Consider the following 8,323-nt stretch of genomic DNA (forward strand, 5'->3'; position numbering starts at 1 on the left):
GAACCTCACATCCTAAATCAGCTCAAATATATAAAAGGAGTAACTTTTCCTTTAGGTCATTAAAGTGAGCAGGCAAAGGTAAAGTCAGTTAAAGAATGAATTAAGTTTAGGAAGAAAGCCTTAAGCACTTATATTAATGAGCTACAAATAATGAGCAACTATGCTATTAAGGTAAGAATTTCACAATCCCTTAGAAATAGATGTAAAAAATGAATTCAGGGAGATTCAACTTCCTCCAATGTCTCCTAGTCACCAATACTATATTTCATTTCTAACACCATTTTTAATATTTTTCATAGGCAAGAAATTAAATTCAGTGCTTCAGAAAGTAGTATATACTTAGATTCTAAGCATATGTAAAGAATGTAAAACAAATTTATGAAAAGCTTCAGGAAAAGGGTTTTAGATTTGGAAGAGGAACATGCAAAGATACAGTTGATCAGTATCAATGTTGGCCAAAAACTGTTTCCATGTTGTAGAAATTGACTTCATAATTTCTTGAGGAATCCTGACTGACCATGAAGAGGTAAACACCTATTTTTTCCTCCAAATGAATCCAAATCCAGCCCTATCCCCCTCTCTCCTTTGCCTACATCTCCCCATGCCTTCTTTACCTCTTTCATTTGTCTTTGGAGGTCAAGGTCAAGAAGAGAGAGAAAAAAAATAGGGCAGCAGTCTGAGACTTTCCAATAAATAAGGAGATAAATGAGGCAACTCTTTTCCCTAGAGTCCAGTACTAAAAACTAGTAGCTTTACAGAAGAACAGTAGCAGTTTTGCATCTTGGGTGGCTCTGCCTTGGTGATACATCACATTTATGATGGTGCGTGTTGTAGCTCATTAACTTGCCTATCCAATTATATTGGTTACAATGGGATGCTACTCAAAAACAACATGCCTGAAATTGAAGACAGATGGCCAAGAAAGGGACTAAAGAGCTTATTATAATCACTCTCTATTTCCTTTTTTATTGTGCTTTTCTCTCCACTTGTTATGAATGTCATATAAGGACATTTTACACTTTTTTAAAATAACGTCATTTCTTTGGAAAATAAGCTGCAAGAATCACAAGGCAGAGTGAGGACAAGCTAATATTCTCCTAATATGATCAGCCTTTGGCAATGCTGTTTGTTCATCATGATATTTGTACAGGTTTATGGCTGTAGAAAGATAAAGTGAAAGAATTTTACTTTTGTTTTATCTCTGCAGGGAATTTGTGTGGCTGAAATATCTGGGTCGTGAAATGGAGATTCCTGAAATGGTTCTCTACTCATGACCAGTGTAGTAAGAGTTTCAGGAAATTAATCTCTTAATTTAAAAGTCCATTCAAAGTTAAAAGTATGTAAGTCTATGATGTTTCGACTTTTAACAAATGGTATCTGTCAGCCTGGATTTTATAAAATGTACCAGATCTTTTTTTCTTAGGCTTGGTACTCATCAATTCCTTAGAGCCCTGTGCAAAGACAAAAATTAAGTCTCCTTCTTCTACATACATTTGCCTTGGTATAGTTTTCCTCCATGGAAAGACCTCCCACTCTAAGCTTATTCATTATCTTTTAATTTACTGTTTTTTTTTAATTATGGTAAAATATACAGAACTTGCCATTCTAACCATTTTTAAATGTGCAGCTCAGTGGTATACCTCTATAGATTTTAAAGTTTATTCCTGGAACATCTAATCAGCACCAGAACCTCCAACATTAAATAGCTCTTAGAGAGTAATTCTAAGGACGCTCATGCAGATGAAGTACTCTCAAGTTTTACAAAACTAGTCATATGATGATATTAGAGAGACAGGCTGATTTGGAAACATCAGTGGAGGGAAAAAAAATAGTAAATAACATTCAAGAGACCTTTAATATGCTTGGTTGTAGGAACAAAGTCTAGCATTTCCTACACAGTTTTATACTGGGTTTTGTTTATAGGGAAGGCAGTTTATTTGGGTACATAGATATATGATTGTATTCATGTTGTTTTCTAAATGATAATGTGATACTATTTAAGAACTTTGTAATACTGATAGAACACATGTAGCTGCTTTATTGCCAGAGAGGAGCAGCCACACAAAGCAAAGGCAAACAGCAAATTTTCTTTCTGTTTACATTTTGATTCCTAAAGATAACTGTTTAGTCAAGATGTTTAGCCTTGATTGTGGGTCATCAGGGGTCACTAATAAAAGACTCTATTTGGATTTTACTAGTTTATCTGAATCTGTAACACACTATTTTTCCAGGAATCCAACCTATAACAGTCCTTGTACGTTGACTTCAGTGGCCATGGTATGAAGTGGCATTTGCACTGTTGGTCACATTTATTATTTGCATAAACTCAGTGACAACTGATAAGTGAATGTTGATAAAAGATACTGTTCTATGCATTTAAAAGGGAAAATGACTGTATTTTCCCATTCATGCATTTAGTGTATCACCTTCCATGAGGATGTATGGTATGTTGACCCATCAGGGTACATAATGTGGTCAAATGAATATAGGGATTGCTGACTTTTCATTTTTATTATTTTCATTAAATATGTATTTATTTTTTGAAAAGTTACATAATTTTGTTAAAATTTATTAAAACAACCATAATCCCATTACCCTGAGAAAACCATTTGTTAGTTAAAATTTTAACATAAAATATCCATAATGTGTTAAATTATTTCTTTAGGAAATTGTATTTATGTTCTTTAGCTTTGTAACAGGATAAATTAAAAGAAGCTTGTAACTGTCCTGCTGTCAGGAATCTAGTAATAGCATATGCTGCTACATGTAAATGCATGGGTATAAGCATATGACTTATTTAAATGGTATCAGACTATATTTTGAATGTCATTTTTAGTTGTAATATATTATTGATTTCTCTACATATCAACAAGTGTTTATTTAGGGTTGGATAGTATCTCATTGAAATGAGGAATCAGAATATGTTTAGCCAATTCTTTATGGTTGGAACATTGAGTTGTTGCCTTTTTTTTTTCTATTACTCTTAAGTGAAAGAGCAGAAATGTGATCTCCTGAAGAAAAGCTTTAAAGGTTATAGAAGACTGCTAACTTTATGGATTAGATGAAGATTGTTTTCATGGGTGAAAGTCAGAGGAGGCTGGAAGAGGGGAAGCGGAGGAACAAACACAGTGCCGTGTGCGCCTTGCACTGCACGAGGCCCTGTATAAACATTGTTCTTAATCCTAGGCATTATCACCGTTTTATAGCTGCATCGACCACAGCTTAGTAGTGGTTAAGGAACTCGTTCAGTGCTGCCAAGCTAGTCAGCACCAGATGATCTGACAGCATGGTCCCTGTTATCCACAAACCTTCATCATTCTTGGTGCATCACCTATCATTGAGTGCTCACTGACAGAGGCATCACCATATACCTCATGGTTCATAGGATGGCTTTAAAGTTTTTATGTCATTTGAACTTTGAAGATTAAATACTATGTTAAATAACAGGGTATTTATATAATATATACATCTGTGTATAATTTATATAAGATATTTTAAGTGACAGGGTCTTGCACACTTTAGAAATACTTTTAGTGGTTCCCCTTTTGCAAAGTAAATATCCTTTGCAATGTAAATAATCAGTTCTTTTCTATTTTTTAAATTCTTTCCATCTTTGCATACATTACTGTGTTTTAAATCGGGGAACATTTGTCAACCTCACTGTTAATAATCTCAGTGTTTTAGATAATTATTTGATCTGATAGACTCCTGGGATTTGGGGCAAGTGCAATTTCTTGATGTAATGTATAATTTAGAAGCAAAGAAGTGCCTGTGCCCAGAGAGGGGAGACACGGGTCCTGGTTCTGGCAAGCCATGAGTGCTAGGAAAATTTCATTGTTCTCTGTGTACTGAATTTCTGCCTGTGAAATGGAAAATATTATGGAGTTGTTTTGGGCAGAGCAAAGAGTAGCTGTAGAGAATTGATATTGAAAGAACTATTATGTGCCAGGCATTGCACTAGCAACTTTCCACAGTTTTTTAAAGCAAATATTTCCTGATGCTTGCAGTATAGATGATAAATGTTCTTTGGATATAATGGAGTCAGAAAAATAATGACTTATTAGTGATAGGAAGTTAAAAAGCACAGTAGGAAAAGAGTGATTGGGATCAACTATCCAATGTTGAAGACAAAAAAGTAAGTGGGACCAACTGCCAGATTGTAGAGAAAATTAGTTGACCTTGGGGCTGACTCCAAAACTTACTAGTTACATTTCTCAAGACCACTTCAGTTACTATTCAGATTGGAGAGGATTAAGGAACTGCCATGTGGATTTAGAGGCGATGAATGGTGGGAGAGCTTGATTGGCAGTAGGGGAAGTTTGGGGCATCTAACAACAACTTTGTGAAGATAAGGAAGACCTGAGCATGTCTGCATGCCTCCTAAAAGAGCCAGGGGAGGAAGAAAGGGTTAAGAGATTAATAACAAAGGAACATGTGGCTGAAAGTGTAGATAGAATTCAGTAATGACTTTTAGTGAAAAACATAAGCCAACATGCTTTAACACAGCTGAGAAATATCCTGAAGAAAAAAATAGATTAATGAGGCGTATAAGAGGAGGGGTGAGCTTGGGGCAAGGGTTATCAGTAACTGAGAAGAGATGGGGTCGAGACAGGTGGAAGGGTCATGCTCTTGGGAGGTTGGGGGAAGGAAAAGAGAATTATAATTGTCATCAGGTTTGGGAGTGATGGGGAAAGAGAGTTGGGCTTTTAAGGAAATTGAAAGTGATGACAAATCCATAAGGTTTTTAGGCAAGTGAAAATGTCTGGCAGCAGTTGTCCAAAGCCACTAGGGAGGATGGTATTTAGTTTCTGAAACACTGAGTTGAATTTTCAGGGCTCAATTAGTAAGGGTAGGTAGAAAGTAATTCTTTCCTGCTATTAGTTAAGGTAAGAGCATCAAGATTGGGACAGAAAGCATTAGAAGCTGTTCTTACTGGATACTTTGTTGATAATGCAGGAAAATTTTCAAGGTAGCATAATTAATCCTATGTATATGTACTGCTATAATCACTTTATTCATTCATTTGTCCTTGCACCTATTCAGCAAGGTTTCACTAGATTTCCATTGATGTTCTGAGCCCTGTGTTATGGACTAGGGACATAAGATCAATAGGAGTTTTGTCCTTAAGGGACCCAAGATTGAGCAAAAATAGAGACATGGATCACTAAGACCAAGCAAAGGACTTTCTGTGGCAGGCATTTGCCTCGTGGTTAAAACCTGGCTTGGGATGTCTGCATCCGTATCAGAGTACGTGGGTTTGAGTCCTGCCTCTGCTTCTGACTCAGCCTTCCTGCTAATGCATACCCTGTAAGTCATCAGGTGTTGGGTCAAGTCCCTGTCACCCATGTGGATAATCCAAATTGAGTTATAGGATCCCCAGCTGTGGCTGATGTAGGCATTTGGGAAGTGAAACAACTCTCTCTGTCTCTGTCTCTCCATCTCAAATAATTTTTTTAAGGAAGAGATTAAATTTATTTGCACAAAGACATGTTTTTACATAATCTAAGCAGAAATGCCTTGAGAGCAGACACAGGCTGTTAGAAAAAACAACAGTAAAAAAAAATCCTGAACTTAGGGTGTTGAGTCCTTCTACTACTTGTCCCCCACATTTCCTGAAAGTGAATACAACCCTGAGCAAGTTTGAAGCTAAGCATCTGAGATGTGTTTTCATGAGCAAGTTAAATTTCTAGAAGCCAAAATTCAAGACTTCCAAAGTATGAAGGAATTATTAGGACTTATGGTCAAAGTAAATGAATGTTTTTTTTTATTTTTTAAATTTGTTTTAATGCACATTTATAGGGTACAGTATTATATGTCAATACATATCTACAATGTATCATGATTAAGTCAGTGTAAATAACATCTCTCATCTCAAACATTTTCTATTTCTTTGTGTTGGGAATTTTCAAAATATGTTAATTATTTTGAAATATACAATAAATTATTGTTAACTATACTCACTGTACTGTACTTTAAACCAGTAAAAATTATTTCTGCTATCTAACTATAACTTTGTACCTTTTAACAAACTTATTTCTTGAATAATCAAACAAGTTTCCTGAGGACTCAGTGGGGCAAAAGGAAAACGTGTCTGCCTACCTCAGGGGCTAGGTACCAGCAAGGCTTTGTAGAGATCATACATAAGCTGTAAGGTGCAAGTGGTACTTGATATGCAGTACGGTGCACCCTGGGAAACAACAGATGATGACTCAAGTACTTGGGTCATTGCCACCCATGTCGGAGACGATTGAGTTCTGGGCTCCTGGCTGTTGTGGATGTTTGGGGAGTGAACCAATGGATGGGAGCTCTTTCTCTCTCTGCCTCTCTGCCTTTCAAATAAAACATGTATTTATACATAAGATGAAGGTTTAGAGAAGATAATAAAATAATTTCTGACTCTAAAAATGTGCTATGACTTCAAATAGGTAATTATACTGAAATCTATCCTTCTGTGTTTTTAGGTTTATCCTGGACCAATACCATTTGCCTTACCCCTTGGGCACGATAGGACCACCCTTCAGTTCCTGGCAGCCTCCTTTCAGTTTCCTCTAATCCAGTGGTTCTCCAACACTTGTGTACACCAACTTCTCCTGAGAAACTTTTTTAAGAAACACATCACTGCACAACTGGATCCAAGAATCAAATTCTCCAACTCTTGAAGGGAATAAAGAAATCTGTGTTTTAAAAAGCATTTCATTTGATTTGAACTCAGATAAACCAATCTAGCACACTTTCATACATCTAACCCAATCTTTCTTGAATCTGAGGTAAATACATTGACTTTTGTTCACTGTTCATTAAAAATCCTATCCTTTGAGTGAGGGCTCCTTGGTGGTCATTTGTAGGTATGTTCTGATGTGTTACTATCCTCTCTAGACTGCAGTGGCTGGATTAATACAATCCCTCACAGTAGCCCAGAAGCCACAGCCTCCAGAGGGATCCCTGAAGCCTAGGACCCGGCACTATATTTTCCTCAATGCAGGCTAAAATGCTCTTCTTTTTAAGTATCAAGTCTCGTGGCACTTATTGTTGTATTGTTGCCATCTCCAAATAACCATCAAGCTGTATCTTTTCATTTTGTACCAAAAATAATTGAGAACAATTATCTGAGCAATGGAATATTTATTTAAGTGAATTCCACAGTAAGTCGAGCTTTCTTTATCAAAACTCTGAAATATAAAATCAGTCTGATGTGCTCTGCTTCTCCCTTATTCCTCTTCCCCTCTCTCCCCTCCCCTTTCCTTCCAACAGTGGTTATTCCTGGCAAAGTCTCCACAAGGCAGTGTGATACCACCTGAGAAGCAAAACAGACCCAGATACAAATCATTTTACTCAAGTCTTGGAGCAGCCTTCAAAGAAAAACAAATTCCATACCAGCCAGAACCTGAATGCGGGCCAAGAACTGCCAACATATTTGGAAGGCCAAACCCCTACAGAAATACGGGCCCTAACCACCATCTAGAGACTGTCTATTGAAAACGAAAGTGAGTTGGAATGTTGTTACTAACAAACCCATTACTAAAGTCAGTGTTCAGTATTTTATTTCTATGGTGATCTTCATGAAAACAACACCAAACAAGGATAATGCAGAGCTATCCAGATTTCCCATATGCTCAATGTTGCCGCAGATTCTTCAATTCTCATTCACAAAGATGTGTAATGAAAATTTCAAATACACAATGTGTTTGAAGAAGTCGAACTATCGACTGAAACTGGAGAGTTTGTGGGCTATCAGACTTAATACAACATTTTTCTTATATCCTCATGAATATATGACTTTATAGTGAAGCCAAAAGTCAGCCCGTTGCACTTATGCCTTAAATTAAATTGAGAACATTGGCAAGTCCCATGGGAGAAGAAGCAAAACCATAAACGAGTTCCTGGTTTTCTTGTATATACAACTGCATGAACAGGGACAGGGAAATGATATCCTGATGGTCGTAAAGGCAGTGATGCCAAAGTCATTCCCCATGGGCATTAACATCAGAACACATGCACACACACACACACACAGAGTTACACTACTTTCCTTTTAACCCATATTCCTTCTGTGAAGATAACCTTAAAAAGTTAAGATCAACATTGTTAAATGTTTAAAATTATGCCCACTGTTTTCCCCTGGTACTGTTCATAAAAAAAAGGTTGTTTTTGGCAGTCCTCAATTTAGATGTAGGTAAGGAAAAGATGTTTTATTTTTATTTCATGGAAAAAAGAGTATTAAAGAGTTAACCTTGATTATTTGAGCCAACTTTCACACTGTCTTATTTGAGAATTTTTTAATTCTGCATAATCAATGTAGTAGTTCTTAAAATATGTTTTAGTG

The 8,323-nt window shown here is 36.4% G+C and overlaps 1 long non-coding RNA gene across 1 annotated transcript in view; it reads left to right on the plus strand.

Moving 5' to 3' along the window:
- The window catches only part of LOC149125007 (uncharacterized), a 304,585-nt gene extending 296,956 nt beyond the window's left edge, over positions 1 to 7,629 (plus strand). Inside the window, exons 3-4 of the long non-coding RNA XR_016211907.1 lie at positions 6,462 to 6,767; positions 7,252 to 7,629. This is a non-coding gene — a long non-coding RNA (uncharacterized LOC149125007). The remainder of the gene's footprint in view (positions 1 to 6,461; positions 6,768 to 7,251) is intronic.
- The last annotated feature ends 694 nt before the right edge of the window (positions 7,630 to 8,323 follow it).

This window comes from Oryctolagus cuniculus, chromosome 8, assembly GCF_051225735.1.
Source record: "Oryctolagus cuniculus isolate XC-2025 breed Fujian yellow rabbit chromosome 8, ASM5122573v1, whole genome shotgun sequence".
NCBI classification, from domain to species: domain Eukaryota; kingdom Metazoa; phylum Chordata; class Mammalia; order Lagomorpha; family Leporidae; genus Oryctolagus; species Oryctolagus cuniculus.